The sequence below is a fragment of the Balaenoptera ricei genome, chromosome 9 (genome assembly GCF_028023285.1).
Source record: "Balaenoptera ricei isolate mBalRic1 chromosome 9, mBalRic1.hap2, whole genome shotgun sequence".
NCBI classification, from domain to species: Eukaryota; Metazoa; Chordata; class Mammalia; order Artiodactyla; family Balaenopteridae; genus Balaenoptera; species Balaenoptera ricei.
The window spans coordinates 83,770,982-83,792,113 of record NC_082647.1 but is presented as its reverse complement, the minus strand read 5'-3'; positions in this window follow the sequence as shown (position 1 = coordinate 83,792,113).

Here is a 21,132-nt window from a genome sequence, read left to right as displayed (position 1 = left end):
ATTGCTAGTAAAGCGGCTGGAATGGCGAACCCGAGCCCAAGGAGATGAGAAATGAAGTCCCTTTTAGAAACCTTTCCCGATCACACGGTGTACCATCTTCTGGGTTTCTCATGCATGTTTTCCATGTAGGAAGATGCCCTTGAACCTGGAGATTTGGGACCCATGGGATGGGAACAATGCAGTATTACTTTAAAGGGTCTGCGTTTGCTCACCCAACCTCACCAAACCTCTCAGCCCCAAGAGTGTCCACCCTTATGTCTCAATCAGCTGTGGGTCTAGGTATGGTCAATCCAAGTGGCATCACAGCCCCTGAGCGAATTTAGTAGGAATTTCTCTCTCTTTCACTGTCTTTGTTTCACGGGTTTTTAAAAGTGATTGATTCTTATAAAGGGGTTTAGATGCTTTTCACTGCTGTGTTTATGCCGCTTTACACCCACTTGACTCACTTACAGAGAGATATCAATACATAGGTTTTAAGATTCTTACTAGTCAGATATATTCTTGGGCGGTGAATAGGGGGTGTGGAGTCCAGTTCACAGAGCAAGGTGTAGGTCGTATCTATTACATATTGGGTTTATGGAACGGTATCTGAGCTAATTTGAAACCCTTGTTTTATGCATCACCCCACCTCACCTTTCCCGTTAAGCAGCCATAGTGTGTTTTCTATACGTGTGACTCTGTTCTGTTTTGTAATTCAGTTCAAGGGTAGCGGTTTTCACATTCCCTCTATAAGTGATATCTTATGATAAGTGTCTTTTTCTGTGTGACTTATTTCACTTAGAATCGTCGTACCTAAATCCACTCATCATGCTGCTACTAGACTTATGACGTTGATTTCATGGCTGAGTGATATTCTATTATACATAAGGACTAATACTTCTTTATCCATTTTTTCTTTCCTGGGATATTTACGTTGTAACAAAGTGGAGGTTCTTGTCAACAGAGCAGCCCTAAACTTTGGGGTGCCTGTGTCTTGCTGATTTTTAGTTTTCCCAATTTATACGCCCATGAGTGGAAGTGCCCTATGCTCTCTACGCTGAGTTTTTTCGAAGTATCAGGACACACCGTACACTTCTTCAGAGTGGCTGTTGGCAATTTACATCCCGCCCATCAGCGTAGCAAGACTCCCTTTTCTCCATGGCCTGTCCTGCATTTCTGGTTTTGACACTTTATTCAGCATGGCCCTTTTGACCGATGGGAAGTGAGACTTCTTTGTAGCGCTGATTTGCATTTCCAGGTTGCTTGGTTGGCCAAAAAGGGCGTATGCGTTTTTTCCTGAATATATTCAGGAAAAAACGCATACGCCCTTTTTGGCCAAGGGCATCATGGTCGAGGTTTTGCCGCTTTTCCCGTGCTTTAAAGGCGATTTGAATCTACCTCCTGAAATCTGTTTCCTGCAATTCTGCCTTGCTTTCAAATCGTCTTCGTTGCCTTCCCTCAATATATTTGAGGACGAGAGTTATCATTTATAACTCTGCAGGTTTGTGAATTGCAGTGGCCCTGAGCTCCATTTTTCAACTCGCTTTCTTGGGAGCTGGCCGCAAAAGCGCAGGATTGCTTCAGGCCCTATTTTGGTCCCGGGCGGCAGGCTGAGCCTGTGGTTAATTCTTCTTCCTGATGGGAAAATAGAGTGACCTGTGCCTGTCCCAACACCTAGAGCTAGTGTCTCATTGGTTCCCCCTCTTCCCGTTCATCCTCAGGACAAATTGCAACCTGTACGGAACAGGAGGTTAAAGGTGCTGAGTCTCCAAGGAGGGAGATTGCTAGTAAAGCGGCTGGAATGGCGAACCCGAGCACAAGGAGATGAGAAATGAGGTGCGTTTTAGAAACCTTTCCCGATCACACGGTGCACCATCTTCTGGGTTTCTCATGCATGTTTTCGAAGTAGGAAGATGCCCTTGAACCTGGAGATTTGGGACCCATGGGATGGGAACCACGCAGTATTACTTTAAAGGGTCTGCGTTTGCTCACCCAACCTCACCAAACCTCTCCGCCGCAAGAGTGTCCACCCTTATGTCTCAATCAGCTGTGGGTCTAGATATGGTCAATCCAGGTGGCATCACAGCCCCTGAACGAATTTAGTAAGAATTTCTCTCTCTTTCACTGTCTTTGTTTCACGGGTTTTTAAAAGTGATTGATTTTTATAAAGGGGTTTAGCTGCTTTTCACTGCTGTGTTTATGCCGCTTTACACCCACTTCACTCACTTACAGAGAGATATCAATACATACGTTTTAAGATTCTTACTAGTCAGATATATTCTTGGGCGGTGAATAGGGGGTGTTGAGTCCAGTTCACTGAGCAAGGAGTAGGTCGTGTGTATTACATATTGGGTTTATGGAACGGTCTCTGAGCTAATTTGAAACCCTTCTTTTATGCATCACCCCACCTCACCTTTCCCGTTAAGCAGCCATAGTGTGTTTTCTAAACGTGTGACTCTGTTCTGTTTTGTAATTCAGTTCAAGGGTAGCAATTTTTACATTCCCTCTATAAGTGATATCTTATGATAAGTGTCTTTTTCTGTGTGACTTATTTCACTTAGAATCGTCGTACCTAAATCCACTCATCATGCTGCTACTAGCCTTATGACGTTGATTTCATGGCTGAGTGATATTCCATTGTACATAAGGACCACAACTTCTTTATCCAGTTTTCTCTTTCCTGGGATATTTAGGGTGTAACGAAGTGGAGGTTCTTGTCAACAGAGCAGCCCTAAACTTTGGGGTGCCTGTGTCTTGCTGATTTTTAGTTTTCCCAATTTATACGCCCATGAGTGGAAGTGCCCTATGCTCTCTACGCTGAGTTTTTTCGATGTATCAGGACACACCGTACACTTCTTCAGAGTGGCTGTTGGCAATTTACATCCCGCCCATCAGCGTAGCAAGGCTCCCATTTCTCCATGGCCTGTCCTGCATTTCTGGTTTTGACACTTTATTCAGCATGGCCCTTTTGACCGATGGGAAGTGAGACTTCTTTGTAGCGCTGATTTGCATTTCCAGGTTGCTTGGTTGGCCAAAAAGGGCGTATGCGTTTTTTCCTGAATATATTCAGGAAAAAACGAATACGCCCTTTTTGGCCAAGGGCATCATTGTCGAGGTTTTGCCGCTTTTCCCGTGCTTTAAAGGCGATTTGAATCTACCTCCTGAAATCTGTTTCCTGCAATTCTGCCTTGCTTTCAAATCCTCTTCGTTGCCTTCCCTCAATATATTTGAGGACGAGAGTTATCATTTATAACTCTGCAGGTTTGTGAATTGCAGTGCCCCTGAGCTCCATTTTTCAACTCGCTTTCTTGGGAGCTGGCCGCAAAAGCGCAGGATTGCTTCAGGCCCTATTTTGGTCCCGGGCGGCAGGCTGAGCCTGTGGTTAATTCTTCTTCCTGATGGGAAAATAGAGTGACCTGTGCCTGTCCCAACACCTAGAGCTAGTGTCTCATTGGTTCCCCCTCTTCCCGATCATCCTCAGGACAAATTGCAACCTGTACGGAACAGGAGGTTAAAGGTGCTGATTCTCCAAGGAGGGAGATTGCTAGTAAAGCGGCTGGAATGGCGAACCCGAGCACAAGGAGATGAGAAATGAGGTGCGTTTTAGAAACCTTTCCCGATCACAGGGTGCACCATCTTTTGGGTTTCTCATGCATGTTTTCGAAGTAGGAAGATGCCCTTGAACCTGGAGATTTGGGACCCATGGGATGGGAACCACGCCGTATTACTTTAAAGGGTCTGCGTTTGCTCACCCAACCTCACCAAACCTCTCAGCCCCAAGAGTGTCCACCCTTATGTCTCTATCAGCTGTGGGTCTAGATATGGTCAATCCAGGTGGCATCACAGCCCCTGAACGAATTTAGTAAGAATTTCTCTCTCTTTCACTGTCTTTGTTTCACGGGTTTTTAAAAGTGATTGATTTTTATAAAGGGGTTTAGCTGCTTTTCACTGCTGCGTTTATGCCGCTTTACACCCACTTGACTCACTTACAGAGAAATATCAATACATAGGTTTTAACATTCTTACTAGTCAGATATATTCTTGGGCGGTGAATAGGGGGTGTTGAGTCCAGTTCACTGAGCAAGGAGTAGGTCGTGTCTAATACATATTGGGTTTATGGAACGGTCTCTGAGCTAATTTGAAACCCTTCTTTTATGCATCACCCCACCTCACCTTTCCCGTTAAGCAGCCATAGTGTGTTTTCTAAACGTGTGACTCTGTTCTGTGTTGTAATTCAGTTCAAGGGTAGCGGTTTTTACATTCCCTCTATAAGAGATATCTTATGATAAGTGTCTTTTTCTGTGTGACTTATTTCACTTAGAATCGTCGTACCTAAATCCACTCATCATGCTGCTACTAGACTTATGACGTTGATATCATGGCTGAGTGATATTCTATTATACATAAGGACTAATATTTCTTCATCCATTTTTTTCTTTCCTGGGATATTTACGTTGTAACAAAGTAGAGGTTCTTGTCAACAGATCAGCCCTTAAATTTGGGGTGCCTGTGTCTTGCTGATTTTTAGTTTTCCCAATTTATACGCCCATGAGTGGAAGTGCCCTATGCTCTCTAAGCTGAGTTTTTTAGATGTTTCAGGACACACCGTACACTTCTCCAGAGTGGCTGTTGGCAATTTACATCCCGCCCATCAGCCTAGCAAGGCTCCCGTTTCTCCATGGCCTGTCCTGCATTTCTGGTTTTGACACTTTATTCAGCATGGCCCTTTTGACCGGTGGGAAGCGAGACTTCTTTGTAGCGCTGATTTGCCTTTCCAGGTTGCTTGGTTGGCCAAAAAGGGCGTATGCGTTTTTTCCTGAATATATTCAGGAAAAAACGCATACGCCCTTTTTGGCCAAGGGCATCATGGTCGAGGTTTTGCCGCTTTTCCCGTGCTTTAAAGGCGATTCGAATCTACCTCCTGAAATCTGTTTCCTGCAATTCTGCCTTGCTTTCAAATCCTCTTCGTTGCCTTCCCTCAATATATTTGTGGACGAGAGTTATCATTTATAACTCTGCAGGTTTGTGAATTGCAGTGCCCCTGAGCTCCATTGTTCAACTCGCTTTCTTGGGAGCTGGCCGCAAAAGCGCAGGATTGCTTCAGGCCCTATTCTGGTTCCGGGCGGCAGGCTGAGCCTGTGGTTAATTCTTCTTCCTGATGGGAAAATAGAGTGACCTGTGCCTGTCCCAACACCTAGAGCTAGTCTCTCATTGGTTCCCTCTCTTCCCGTTCATCCTCAGGACAAATTGCAACCTGTACGGACCAGGAGGTTAAAGGTGCTGATTCTCCAAGGAGGGAGATTGCTAGTAAAGCGGCTGGAATGGCGAACCCGAGCCCAAGGAGATGAGAAATGAGGTCCCTTTTAGAAACCTTTCCCGATCACATGGTGTACCATCTTCTGGGTTTCTCATGCATGTTTTCCATGTAGGAAGATGCCCTTGAACCTGGAGATTTGGGACCCATGGGATGGGAACAATGCAGTATTACTTTAAAGGGTCTGCGTTTGCTCACCCAACCTCACCAAACCTCTCAGCCCCAAGAGTGTCCACCCTTATGTCTCAATCAGCTGTGGGTCTAGGTATGGTCAATCCAAGTGGCATCACAGCCCCTGAGCGAATTTAGTAGGAATTTCTCTCTCTTTCACTGTCTTTGTTTCACGGGTTTTTAAAAGTGATTGATTTTTATAAAGAGGTTTAGCTGCTTTTCACTGCTGTGTTTATGCCGCTTTACACCCACTTGACTCACTTACAGAGAGATATCAATACATAGGTTTTAAGATTCTTACTAGTCAGATATATTCTTGGGCGGTGAATAGGGGGTGTTGAGTCCAGTTCACTGAGCAAGGAGTAGGTCGTGTGTATTACATATTGGGTTTATGGAACGGTCTCTGAGCTAATGTGAAACCCTTCTTTTATGCATCACCCCACCTCACCTTTCCCGTTAAGCAGCCATAGTGTGTTTTCTAAACGTGTGACTCTGTTCTGTTTTGTAATTCAGTTCAAGGGTAGCGGTTTTTACATTCCCTCTATAAGTGATATCTTATGATAAGTGTCTTTTTCTGTGTGACTTATTTCACTTAGAATCGTCGTACCTAAATCCACTCATCATGCTGCTACTATCCTTATGACGTTGATTTCATGGCTGAGTGATATTCCATTGTACATAAGGACCACAACTTCTTTATCCATTTTTCTCTTTCCTGGGATATTTAAGGTGTAACGAAGTGGAGGTTCTTGTCAACAGAGCAGCCCTAAACGTTGGGGTGCCTGTGTCTTGCTGATTTTTAGTTTTCCCAATTTATACGCCCATGAGTGGAAGTGCCCTATGCTCTCTAAGCTGAGTTTTTTAGATGTTTCAGGACACACCGTACACTTCTCCAAAGTGGCTGTTGGCAATTTACATCCCGCCCATCAGCGTAGCAAGGCTCCTGTTTCTCCATGGCCTGTCCTGCATTTCTGGTTTTGACACTTTATTCAGCATGACCCTTTTGACCGGTGGGAAGCGACACTACTTTGTAGCGCTGATTTGCCTTTCCAGGTTGCTTTGTTGGCCAAAAAGGGCGTATGCGTTTTTTCCTGAATATATTCAGGAAAAAACGCATACGCCCTTTTTGGCCAAGGGCATCATGGTCGAGGTTTTGCCGCTTTTCCCGTGCTTTAAAGGCGATTCGAATCTACCTCCTGAAATCTGTTTCCTGCAATTCTGCCTTGCTTTCAAATCCTCTTCGTTGCCTTCCCTCAATATATTTGTGGACGAGAGTTATCATTTATAACTCTGCAGGTTTGTGAATTGCAGTGCCCCTGAGCTCCATTTTTCAACTCGCTTTCCTGGGACCTGGACGCAAAAGCGCAGGATTGCTTCAGGCCCTATAATGGTTCCGGGCGGCAGGCTGAGCCTGTGGATAATTCTTCTTCCTGATGGGAAAATAGAGTGACCTGTGCCTGTCCCAACACCTAGAGCTAGTGTCTCATTGGTTCCCCCTCTTCCCGTTCATCCTCAGGACAAATTGCAACCTGTACGGAACAGGAGGTTAAAGGTGCTGATTCTCCAAGGAGGGAGATTGCTAGTAAAGCGGCTGGAATGGAGAACCCGAGCACAAGGAGTTGAGAAATGAGGTGTGTTTTAGAAACCTTTCCCGATCACACGGTGCACCATCTTCTGGGTTTCTCATGCATGTTTTCGAAGTGGGAAGATGCCCTTGAACCTGGAGATTTGGGACCCATGGGATGGGAACCACGCAGTATTAATTTAAAGGGTCTACGTTTGCTCACCCAACCTCACGAAACCTCTCAGCCCCAAGAGTGTCCACCCTTATGTCTCAATCAGCTGTGGGTCTAGATATGGTCAATCCAGGTGGCATCACAGCCCCTGAACGAATTTAGTAAGAATTTCTTTCTCTTTCACTGTCTTTGTTTCACGGGTTTTTAAAAGTGATTGATTTTTATAAAGGGGTTTAGCTGCTTTTCACTGCTGTGTTTATGCCGCTTTACACCCACTTGACTCACTTTCAGAGAGATATCAATACATAGGTTTTAAGATTCTTACTAGTCAGATATATTCTTGGGCGGTTAATAGGGGGTGTTGAGTCCAGTTCACTGAGCAAGGAGTAGGTCGTGTCTATTACATATTGGGTTTATGGAACGGTATCTGAGCTATTTTGAAACCCTTGTTTTATGCATCACCCCACCTCACCTTTCCCGTTAAGCAGCCATAGTGTGTTTTCTAAACGTGTGACTCTGTTCTGTTTTGTAATTCACTTCAAGGTCGCCGTTTTTACATTCCCTCTATAAGTGATATCTTATGATAAGTGTCTTTTTCTATGTGACTTATTTCACTTAGAATCGTCGTACCTAAATCCACTCATCATGCTGCTACTAGACTTATGACGTTAATATCATGGCTGAGTGATATTCTATTATACATAAGGACTAATACTTCTTCATCCATTTCTTTCTTTCCTGGGATATTTATGTTGTAACAAAGTAGAGGTTCTTGTCAACAGAGCAGCCCTAACCTTTGGGGTGCCTGTGTCTTGCTGATTTGTAGTTTTCCCAATTTATACGCCCATGAGTGGAAGTGCCCTATGCTCTCTAAGCTGAGTTTTTTAGATGTTTCAGGACACACCGTACACTTCTCCAAAGTGGCTGTTGGCAATTTACATCCCGCCCATCAGCGTAGCAAGGCTCCCGTTTCTCCATGGCCTGTCCTGCATTTCTGGTTTTGACACTTTATTCAGCATGACCCTTTTGACCGGTGGGAAGCGAGACTTCTTTGTAGCGCTGATTTGCCTTTCCAGGTTGCTTGGTTGGCCAAAAAGGGCGTATGCGTTTTTTCCTGAATATATTCAGGAAAAAACGCATACGCCCTTTTTGGCCAAGGGCATCATTGTCGAGGTTTTGCCGCTTTTCCCGTGCTTTAAAGGCGATTTGAATCTACCTCCTGAAATCTGTTTCCTGCAATTCTGCCTTGCTTTCAAATCCTCTTCGTTGCCTTCCCTCAATATATTTGTGGACGAGAGTTATCATTTATAACTCTGCAGGTTTGTGAATTGCAGTGCCCCTGAGCTCCATTTTTCAACTCGCTTTCCTGGGACCTGGACGCAAAAGCGCAGGATTGCTTCAGGCCCTATTCTGGTTCCGGGCGGCAGGCTGAGCCTGTGGTTAATTCTTCTTCCTGATGGGAAAATAGAGTGACCTGTGCCTGTCCCAACACCTAGAGCTAGTCTCTCATTGGTTCCCCCTCTTCCCGTCCATCCTCAGGACAAATTGCAACCTGTACGGAACAGGAGGTTAAAGGTGCTGATTCTCCAAGGAGGGAGATTGCTAGTAAAGCGGCTGGAATGGCGAACCCGAGCCCAAGGAGATGAGAAATGAGGTCCCTTTTACAAACCTTTCCCGATCACACGGTGTACCATCTTCTGGGTTTCTCATGCATGTTTTCCATGTAGGAAGATGCCCTTGAACCTGGAGATTTGGGACCCATGGGATGGGAACAATGCAGTATTACTTTAAAGGGTCTGCGTTTGCTCACCCAACCTCACCAAACCTCTCAGCCCCAAGAGTGTCCACCCTTATGTCTCAATCAGCTGTGGGTCTAGGTATGGTCAATCCAAGTGGCATCACAGCCCCTGAGCGAATTTAGTAGGAATTTCTCTCTCTTTCACTGTCTTTGTTTCACGGGTTTTTAAAAGTGATTGATTTTTATAAAGGGGTTTAGCTGCTTTTCACTGCTGTGTTTATGCCGCTTTACACCCACTTGACTCACTTACAGAGAGATATCAATACATAGGTTTTAAGATTCTTACTAGTCAGATATATTCTTGGGCGGTGAATAGGGGGTGTTGAGTCCAGTTCACTGAGCAAGGAGTAGGTCGTGTCTATTACATATTGGGTTTATGGAACGGTATCTGAGCTAATTTGAAACCCTTGTTTTATGCATCACCCCACCTCACCTTTCCCGTTAAGCAGCCATAGTGTGTTTTCTAAACGTGTGCCTCTGTTCTGTGTTGTAATTCAGTTCAAGGGTAGCGGTCTTTACATTCCCTCTATAAGAGATATCTTATGATAAGTGTCTTTTTCTGTGTGACTTATTTCACTTAGAATCGTCGTACCTAAATCCACTCATCATGCTGCTACTAGCCTTATGACGTTGATTTCATGGCTGAGTGATATTCTATTATACATAAGGACTAATACTTCTTTATCCATTTTTTTCTTTCTTGGGATATTTACGTTGTAACAAAGTGGAGGTTCTTGTCAACAGAGCAGCCCTAAACTTTGGGGTGCCTGTGTCTTGCTGATTTTTAGTTTTCCCAATTTATACGCCCATGAGTGGAAGTGCCGTATGCTCTCTAAGCTGAGTTTTTTAGATGTTTCAGGACACACCGTACACTTCTCCAAAGTGGCTGTTGGCAATTTACATCCCGCCCATCAGCGTAGCAAGGCTCCCCTTACTCCATGGCCTGTCCTGCATTTCTGGTTTTGACACTTTATTCAGCATGGCCCTTTTGACCGACGGGAAACGAGCCTTCTTTGTAGTGCTGATTTGCCTTTCCAGGTTGCTTGGTTGGCCAAAAAGGGCGTATGCGTTTTTTCCTGAATATATTCAGGAAAAAACGCATACGCCCTTTTTGGCCAAGGGCATCATGGTCGAGGTTTTGCCGCTTTTCCCGTGCTTTAAAGGTGATTCGAATCTACCTCCTGAAATCTGTTTCCTGCAATTCTGCCTTGCTTTCAAATCCTCTTCGTTGCCTTCCCTCAATATATTTGTGGACGAGAGTTATCATTTATAACTCTGCAGGTTTGTGAATTGCAGTGCCCCTGAGCTCCATTTTTCAACTCGCTTTCTTGGGAGCTGGCTGCAAAAGCGCAGGATTGCTTCAGGCTCTATTCTGGTCCCGAGCGGCAGGCTGAGCCTGTGGTTAATTCTTCTTCCTGATGGGAAAATAGAGTGACCTGTGCCTGTCCCAACACCTAGAGCTAGTGTCTCATTGGTTCCCCCTCTTCCCGTTCATCCTCAGGACAAATTGCAACCTGTACAGAACAGGAGGTTAAAGGTGCTGATTCTCCAAGGAGGGAGATTGCTAGTAAAGCGGCTGGAATGGAGAACCCGAGCACAAGGAGTTGAGAAATGAGGTGCGATTTAGAAACCTTTCCCGATCACACGGTGCACCATCTTCTGGGTTTCTCATGCATGTTTTCGAAGTGGGAAGATGCCCTTGAACCTGGAGATTTGGGACCCATGGGATGGGAACCACGCAGTATTACTTTAAAGGGTCTGCGTTTGCTCACCCTACCTCACGAAACCTCTCAGCCCCAAGAGTGTCCACCCTTATGTCTCAATCAGCTGTGGGTCTATATATGGTCAATCCAGGTGGCATCACAGCCCCTGAATGAATTTAGTAAGAATTTCTCTCTCTTTCACTGTCTTTGTTTCACGGGTTTTTAAAAGTAATTGGTTTTTATAAAGGGGTTTAGCTGCTTTTCACTGCTGTGTTTATGCCGCTTTACACCCACTTGACTCACTTTCAGAGAGATATCAGTACATAGGTTTTAAGATTCTTACTAGTCAGATATATTCTTGGGCGGTGAATAGGGGGTGTTGAGTCCAGTTCACTGAGCAAGGAGTAGGTCGTGTCTATTACATATTGGGTTTATGGAACGGTATCTGAGCTATTTTGAAACCCTTGTTTTATGCATCACCCCACCTCACCTTTCCCGTTAAGCAGCCATAGTGTGTTTTCTAAACGTGTGACTCTGTTCTGTTTTGTAATTCACTTCAAGGTCGCCGTTTTTACATTCCCTCTATAAGTGATATCTTATGATAAGTGTCTTTTTCTGTGTGACTTATTTCACTTAGAATCGTCGTACCTAAATCCACTCATCATGCTGCTACTAGACTTATGACGTTAATATCATGGCTGAGTGATATTCTATTATACATAAGGACTAATACTTCTTCATCCATTTCTTTCTTTCCTGGGATATTTATGTTGTAACAAAGTAGAGGTTCTTGTCAACAGAGCAGCCCTAACCTTTGGGGTGCCTGTGTCTTGCTGATTTGTAGTTTTCCCAATTTATACGCCCATGAGTGGAAGTGCCCTATGCTCTCTAAGCTGAGTTTTTTAGATGTTTCAGGACACACCGTACACTTCTCCAAAGTGGCTGTTGGCAATTTACATCCCGCCCATCAGCGTAGCAAGGCTCCCGTTTCTCCATGGCCTGTCCTGCATTTCTGGTTTTGACACTTTATTCAGCATGACCCTTTTGACCGGTGGGAAGCGAGACTTCTTTGTAGCGCTGATTTGCCTTTCCAGGTTGCTTGGTTGGCCAAAAAGGGCGTATGCGTTTTTTCCTGAATATATTCAGGAAAAAACGCATACGCCCTTTTTGGCCAAGGGCATCATTGTCGAGGTTTTGCCGCTTTTCCCGTGCTTTAAAGGCGATTCGAATCTACCTCCTGAAATCTGTTTCCTGCAATTCTGCCTTGCTTTCAAATCCTCTTCGTTGCCTTCCCTCAATATAGTTGTGGACGAGAGTTATCATTTATAACTCTGCAGGTTTGTGAATTGCAGTGCCCCTGAGCTCCATTTTTCAACTCGCTTTCCTGGGACCTGGACGCAAAAGCGCAGGATTGCTTCAGGCCCTATTCTGGTTCCGGGCGGCAGGCTGAGCCTGTGGTTAATTCTTCTTCCTGATGGGAAAATAGAGTGACCTGTGCCTGTCCCAACACCTAGAGCTAGTCTCTCATTGGTTCCCCCTCTTCCCGTCCATCCTCAGGACAAATTGCAACCTGTACGGAACAGGAGGTTAAAGGTGCTGATTCTCCAAGGAGGGAGATTGCTAGTAAAGCGGCTGGAATGGCGAACCCGAGCCCAAGGAGATGAGAAATGAGGTCCCTTTTACAAACCTTTCCCGATCACACGGTGTACCATCTTCTGGGTTTCTCATGCATGTTTTCCATGTAGGAAGATGCCCTTGAACCTGGAGATTTGGGACCCATGGGATGGGAACAATGCAGTATTACTTTAAAGGGTCTGCGTTTGCTCACCCAACCTCACCAAACCTCTCAGCCCCAAGAGTGTCCACCCTTATGTCTCAATCAGCTGTGGGTCTAGGTATGGTCAATCCAAGTGGCATCACAGCCCCTGAGCGAATTTAGTAGGAATTTCTCTCTCTTTCACTGTCTTTGTTTCACGGGTTTTTAAAAGTGATTGATTTTTATAAAGGGGTTTAGCTGCTTTTCACTGCTGTGTTTATGCCGCTTTACACCCACTTGACTCACTTACAGAGAGATATCAATACATAGGTTTTAAGATTCTTACTAGTCAGATATATTCTTGGGCGGTGAATAGGGGGTGTTGAGTCCAGTTCACTGAGCAAGGAGTAGGTCGTGTCTATTACATATTGGGTTTATGGAACGGTATCTGAGCTAATTTGAAACCCTTGTTTTATGCATCACCCCACCTCACCTTTCCCGTTAAGCAGCCATAGTGTGTTTTCTAAACGTGTGCCTCTGTTCTGTGTTGTAATTCAGTTCAAGGGTAGCGGTCTTTACATTCCCTCTATAAGAGATATCTTATGATAAGTGTCTTTTTCTGTGTGACTTATTTCACTTAGAATCGTCGTACCTAAATCCACTCATCATGCTGCTACTAGCCTTATGACGTTGATTTCATGGCTGAGTGATATTCTATTATACATAAGGACTAATACTTCTTTATCCATTTTTTTCTTTCTTGGGATATTTACGTTGTAACAAAGTGGAGGTTCTTGTCAACAGAGCAGCCCTAAACTTTGGGGTGCCTGTGTCTTGCTGATTTTTAGTTTTCCCAATTTATACGCCCATGAGTGGAAGTGCCGTATGCTCTCTAAGCTGAGTTTTTTAGATGTTTCAGGACACACCGTACACTTCTCCAAAGTGGCTGTTGGCAATTTACATCCCGCCCATCAGCGTAGCAAGGCTCCCCTTACTCCATGGCCTGTCCTGCATTTCTGGTTTTGACACTTTATTCAGCATGGCCCTTTTGACCGACGGGAAACGAGCCTTCTTTGTAGTGCTGATTTGCCTTTCCAGGTTGCTTGGTTGGCCAAAAAGGGCGTATGCGTTTTTTCCTGAATATATTCAGGAAAAAACGCATACGCCCTTTTTGGCCAAGGGCATCATGGTCGAGGTTTTGCCGCTTTTCCCGTGCTTTAAAGGCGATTCGAATCTACCTCCTGAAATCTGTTTCCTGCAATTCTGCCTTGCTTTCAAATCCTCTTCGTTGCCTTCCCTCAATATATTTGTGGACGAGAGTTATCATTTATAACTCTGCAGGTTTGTGAATTGCAGTGCCCCTGAGCTCCATTTTTCAACTCGCTTTCTTGGGAGCTGGCTGCAAAAGCGCAGGATTGCTTCAGGCTCTATTCTGGTCCCGAGCGGCAGGCTGAGCCTGTGGTTAATTCTTCTTCCTGATGGGAAAATAGAGTGACCTGTGCCTGTCCCAACACCTAGAGCTAGTGTCTCATTGGTTCCCCCTCTTCCCGTTCATCCTCAGGACAAATTGCAACCTGTACAGAACAGGAGGTTAAAGGTGCTGATTCTCCAAGGAGGGAGATTGCTAGTAAAGCGGCTGGAATGGAGAACCCGAGCACAAGGAGTTGAGAAATGAGGTGCGATTTAGAAACCTTTCCCGATCACACGGTGCACCATCTTCTGGGTTTCTCATGCATGTTTTCGAAGTGGGAAGATGCCCTTGAACCTGGAGATTTGGGACCCATGGGATGGGAACCACGCAGTATTACTTTAAAGGGTCTGCGTTTGCTCACCCTACCTCACGAAACCTCTCAGCCCCAAGAGTGTCCACCCTTATGTCTCAATCAGCTGTGGGTCTATATATGGTCAATCCAGGTGGCATCACAGCCCCTGAATGAATTTAGTAAGAATTTCTCTCTCTTTCACTGTCTTTGTTTCACGGGTTTTTAAAAGTAATTGGTTTTTATAAAGGGGTTTAGCTGCTTTTCACTGCTGTGTTTATGCCGCTTTACACCCACTTGACTCACTTTCAGAGAGATATCAGTACATAGGTTTTAAGATTCTTACTAGTCAGATATATTCTTGGGCGGTGAATAGGGGGTGTTGTGTCCAGTTCACTGAGCAAGGAGTAGGTCGTGTCTATTACATATTGGGTTTATGGAACGTTATCTGAGCTAATTTGAAACCCTTGTTTTATGCATCACCCCACCTCACCTTTCCCGTTAAGCAGCCATAGTGTGTTTTCTAAACGTGTGACTCTGTTCTGTTTTGTAATTCAGTTCAAGGGTAGCGGTTTTTACATTCCCTCTATAAGTGATATCTTATGATAAGTGTCTTTTTCTGTGTGACTTATTTCACTTAGAATCGTCGTACCTAAATCCACTCATCATGCTGCTACTAGCCTTATGACGTTGATTTCATGGCTGAGTGATATTCCATTGTACATAAGGACCACAACTTCTTTATCCATTTTTCTCTTTCCTGGGATATTTACGTTGTAACAAAGTAGAGGTTCTTGTCAACAGATCAGCCCTAAACTTTGGGGTGCCTGTGTCTTGCTGATTTTTAGTTTTCCCAATTTATACGCCCATGAGTGGAAGTGCCCTATGCTCTCTAAGCTGAGTTTTTTAGATGTTTCAGGACACACCGTACACTTCTCCAGAGTGGCTGTTGGCAATTTACATCCCGCCCATCAGCGTAGCAAGGCTCCCGTTTCTCCATGGCCTGTCCTGCATTTCTGGTTTTGACACTTTATTCAGCATGGCCCTTTTGACCGGTGGGAAGCGAGACTTCTTTGTAGCGCTGATTTGCCTTTCCAGGTTGCTTGGTTGGCCAAAAAGGGCGTATGCGTTTTTTCCTGAATATATTCAGGAAAAAACGCATACGCCCTTTTTGGCCAAGGGCATCATTGTCGAGGTTTTGCCGCTTTTCCCGTGCTTTAAAGGCGATTCGAATCTACCTCCTGAAATCTGTTTCCTGCAATTCTGCCTTGCTTTCAAATCCTCTTCGTTGCCTTCCCTCAATATATTTGTGGACGAGAGTTATCATTTATAACTCTGCAGGTTTGTGAATTGCAGTGCCCCTGAGCTCCATTTTTCAACTCGCTTTCCTGGGACCTGGACGCAAAAGCGCAGGATTGCTTCAGGCCCTATTCTGGTTCCGGGCGGCAGGCTGAGCCTGTGGTTAATTCTTCTTCCTGATGGGAAAATAGAGTGACCTGTGCCTGTCCCAACACCTAGAGCTAGTCTCTCATTGGTTCCCCCTCTTCCCGTCCATCCTCAGGACAAATTGCAACCTGTACGGAACAGGAGGTTAAAGGTGCTGATTCTCCAAGGAGGGAGATTGCTAGTAAAGCGGCTGGAATGGCGAACCCGAGCCCAAGGAGATGAGAAATGAGGTCCCTTTTACAAACCTTTCCCGATCACACGGTGTACCATCTTCTGGGTTTCTCATGCATGTTTTCCATGTAGGAAGATGCCCTTGAACCTGGAGATTTGGGACCCATGGGATGGGAACAATGCAGTATTACTTTAAAGGGTCTGCGTTTGCTCACCCAACCTCACCAAACCTCTCAGCCCCAAGAGTGTCCACCCTTATGTCTCAATCAGCTGTGGGTCTAGGTATGGTCAATCCAAGTGGCATCACAGCCCCTGAGCGAATTTAGTAGGAATTTCTCTCTCTTTCACTGTCTTTGTTTCACGGGTTTTTAAAAGTGATTGATTTTTATAAAGGGGTTTAGCTGCTTTTCACTGCTGTGTTTATGCCGCTTTACACCCACTTGACTCACTTACAGAGAAATATCAATACATAGGTTTTAAGATTCTTACTAGTCAGATATATTCTTGGGCGGTGAATAGGGGGTGTTGAGTCCAGTTCACTGAGCAAGGAGTAGGTCGTGTCTATTACATATTGGGTTTATGGAACGGTATCTGAGCTAATTTGAAACCCTTGTTTTATGCATCACCCCACCTCACCTTTCCCGTTAAGCAGCCATAGTGTGTTTTCTAAACGTGTGCCTCTGTTCTGTGTTGTAATTCAGTTCAAGGGTAGCGGTCTTTACATTCCCTCTATAAGAGATATCTTATGATAAGTGTCTTTTTCTGTGTGACTTATTTCACTTAGAATCGTCGTACCTAAATCCACTCATCATGCTGCTACTAGCCTTATGACGTTGATTTCATGGCTGAGTGATATTCTATTATACATAAGGACTAATACTTCTTTATCCATTTTTTTCTTTCTTGGGATATTTACGTTGTAACAAAGTGGAGGTTCTTGTCAACAGAGCAGCCCTAAACTTTGGGGTGCCTGTGTCTTGCTGATTTTTAGTTTTCCCAATTTATACGCCCATGAGTGGAAGTGCCGTATGCTCTCTAAGCTGAGTTTTTTAGATGTTTCAGGACACACCGTACACTTCTCCAAAGTGGCTGTTGGCAATTTACATCCCGCCCATCAGCGTAGCAAGGCTCCCCTTACTCCATGGCCTGTCCTGCATTTCTGGTTTTGACACTTTATTCAGCATGGCCCTTTTGACCGACGGGAAACGAGCCTTCTTTGTAGTGCTGATTTGCCTTTCCAGGTTGCTTGGTTGGCCAAAAAGGGCGTATGCGTTTTTTCCTGAATATATTCAGGAAAAAACGCATACGCCCTTTTTGGCCAAGGGCATCATGGTCGAGGTTTTGCCGCTTTTCCCGTGCTTTAAAGGCGATTCGAATCTACCTCCTGAAATCTGTTTCCTGCAATTCTGCCTTGCTTTCAAATCCTCTTCGTTGCCTTCCCTCAATATATTTGTGGACGAGAGTTATCATTTATAACTCTGCAGGTTTGTGAATTGCAGTGCCCCTGAGCTCCATTTTTCAACTCGCTTTCTTGGGAGCTGGCTGCAAAAGCGCAGGATTGCTTCAGGCTCTATTCTGGTCCCGAGCGGCAGGCTGAGCCTGTGGTTAATTCTTCTTCCTGATGGGAAAATAGAGTGACCTGTGCCTGTCCCAACACCTAGAGCTAGTGTCTCATTGGTTCCCCCTCTTCCCGTTCATCCTCAGGACAAATTGCAACCTGTACAGAACAGGAGGTTAAAGGTGCTGATTCTCCAAGGAGGGAGATTGCTAGTAAAGCGGCTGGAATGGAGAACCCGAGCACAAGGAGTTGAGAAATGAGGTGCGATTTAGAAACCTTTCCCGATCACACGGTGCACCATCTTCTGGGTTTCTCATGCATGTTTTCGAAGTGGGAAGATGCCCTTGAACCTGGAGATTTGGGACCCATGGGATGGGAACCACGCAGTATTACTTTAAAGGGTCTGCGTTTGCTCACCCTACCTCACGAAACCTCTCAGCCCCAAGAGTGTCCACCCTTATGTCTCAATCAGCTGTGGGTCTATATATGGTCAATCCAGGTGGCATCACAGCCCCTGAATGAATTTAGTAAGAATTTCTCTCTCTTTCACTGTCTTTGTTTCACGGGTTTTTAAAAGTAATTGGTTTTTATAAAGGGGTTTAGCTGCTTTTCACTGCTGTGTTTATGCCGCTTTACACCCACTTGACTCACTTTCAGAGAGATATCAGTACATAGGTTTTAAGATTCTTACTAGTCAGATATATTCTTGGGCGGTGAATAGGGGGTGTTGTGTCCAGTTCACTGAGCAAGGAGTAGGTCGTGTCTATTACATATTGGGTTTATGGAACGTTATCTGAGCTAATTTGAAACCCTTGTTTTATGCATCACCCCACCTCACCTTTCCCGTTAAGCAGCCATAGTGTGTTTTCTAAACGTGTGACTCTGTTCTGTTTTGTAATTCAGTTCAAGGGTAGCGGTTTTTACATTCCCTCTATAAGTGATATCTTATGATAAGTGTCTTTTTCTGTGTGACTTATTTCACTTAGAATCGTCGTACCTAAATCCACTCATCATGCTGCTACTAGCCTTATGACGTTGATTTCATGGCTGAGTGATATTCCATTGTACATAAGGACCACAACTTCTTTATCCATTTTTCTCTTTCCTGGGATATTTACGTTGTAACAAAGTAGAGGTTCTTGTCAACAGATCAGCCCTAAACTTTGGGGTGCCTGTGTCTTGCTGATTTTTAGTTTTCCCAATTTATACGCCCATGAGTGGAAGTGCCCTATGCTCTCTAAGCTGAGTTTTTTAGATGTTTCAGGACACACCGTACACTTCTCCAGAGTGGCTGTTGGCAATTTACATCCCGCCCATCAGCGTAGCAAGGCTCCCGTTTCTCCATGGCCTGTCCTGCATTTCTGGTTTTGACACTTTATTCAGCATGGCCCTTTTGACCGGTGGGAAGCGAGACTTCTTTGTAGCGCTGATTTGCCTTTCCAGGTTGCTTGGTTGGCCAAAAAGGGCGTATGCGTTTTTTCCTGAATATATTCAGGAAAAAACGCATTCGCCCTTTTTGGCCAAGGGCATCATGGTCGAGGTTTTGCCGCTTTTCCCGTGCTTTAAAGGCGATTCGAATCTACCTCCTGAAATTTGTTTCCTGCAATTCTGCCTTGCTTTCTAATCCTCTTCGTTGCCTTCCCTCAATATATTTGTGGATGAGAGTTATCATTTATAACTCTGCAGGTTTGTGAATTGCAGAGCCCCTGAGCTCCATTTTTCAAATCCCTTTCTTGGGAGCCGGCCGCAAAAGCGCAGGATTGCTTCAGGCCCTATACTGGTCACGGGCGGCAGGCTGAGCCTGTGGTTAATTCTTCTTCCTGATGGGAAAATAGAGTGACCTGTGCCTGTCCCAACACCTAGAGTTAGTGTCTCATTGGTTCCCCCTCTTCCCGTTCATCCTCAGGACAAATTGAAACCTGTATGGAACAGGAGGTTGAAGGTGCTGATTCTCCAAGGAGGGAGATTGCTAGTAAAGCGGCTGGAATGGCGAACCCGAGCCCAAGGAGATGAGAAATGAGGTGCGTTTTAGAAACCTTTCCCGATCACACGGTGTACCATCTTCTGGGTTTCTAATGCATGTTTTCGATGAAGGAAGATGCCCTTGAACCTGGAGATTTGGGACCCATGGGATGGGTACCACGCAGTATTACTTTAAAGGGTCTGCGTTTGCTCACCCAACCTCTCCAAACCTCTCAGCCCCAAGAGTGTCCACCCTTATGTCTCAAGCAGCTGTGGGTCTAGATATGGTCAATCCAGGTGGCATCACAGCCCCTGAACGAATTTAGTAAGAATTTCTCTCTCTTTAACTGTCTTTGTTTCACAGGTTTTTAAAAGTGATTGATTTTTATAAAGGGGTTTAGCTGCTTTTCACTGCTGTTTATGCCGCTTTACACCCACTTGACTTACTTACAGAGAGATATCAATACATATGTTTTAAGATTCTTACTAGTCAGATATATTCTTGGGCGGTGAATAGGGGGTGTTGAGTCCAGTTCACTGAGCAAGGAGTAGGTCGTGTCTATTACATATTGGGTTTATGGAACGGTCTCTGAGCTAATTTGAAACCCTTGTTTTATGCATCACCCCACCTCACCTTTCCCGTTAAGCAGCCATAGTGTGTTTTCTGAACTTGACTCTGTTCTGTTTTGTAATTCAGTTCAAGGGTAGCGGTTTTTACATTCCCTCTATAAGTGATATCTTATGATAAGTGTCTTTTTCTGTGTGACTTATTTCACTTAGAATCGTCGTACCTAAATCCACTCATCATGCTGCTACTAGCCTTATGACGTTGATTTCATGGCTGAGTGATATTCCGTTGTACATAAGGACCACAACTTCTTTATCCATTTTTCTCTTTCCTGGGATATTTAAGGTATAACGAAGTGGAGGTTCTTGTCAACAGAGCAGCCCTAAACTTTCGGGTGTCTGTGTCTTGTTGATTTTTATTTTTCCCATTTTATACGCCCATGAGTTGAAGTGCCCTACGCTCTCTAGCTGTGTTTTTTAGATGTTTTAGGAAACACCATACACTTTTCCAGAGTGGCCGTTGGCAAATTACATCCCGCCCATCAGCCTTACAAGGCTCTCTTTTCTCCTTGGCCTTTCCTGCATTTCTGGGTTTTACACTCTTTTAGAATGGCCCTTTTGACCCCTGGGAAGTGAGACTTCTTTGTAGTGCTCATTTGCATTTCTGGCTTGCTTGATTGGCGAAAAAAGGCATATGCGTTTTTTCCTCAATATATTCAGGAAAAAAGGTATACTCCCTCTTTGGCCAAGGGCATCATTTTCGATGTTTTACCGCTTTTCATGTCCTTTAAAGGCGATTTGAATCTACCTCCTGAAATTTGTTTCCTGCAATTCTGCCTTGCTTTCAGATCCTCTTCGTTGCCTTCCCTCAGTATATTTTTGGATGAGAGTGATCATTTATAACTCTGCATGTTTTTGAATTGCAGTGCCCCTGAGCTCCATTTTTCAACTCGCTTTTTTGTGAGCTGGCTGCAAAACCACAGGATTGCTTTTGGCCTTATACTGGTTCCGTGGGGCAGGTTGAGCCTGTGGTTAATTCTTCTTCTTGATGGGAAATTAGAGTGACCTGTGCCTGTCTGAACATCTAGGGCTTTTCTCTCATTGTTTCTCCTCATTCCCCTTCATCCTCTGGACAAATTTCAAACTCTGTGCAACAGGATGTTGAAGGTGCTGACATCCTCAAGTGTTTAGAATGTTAGGAAAGAGGCTGG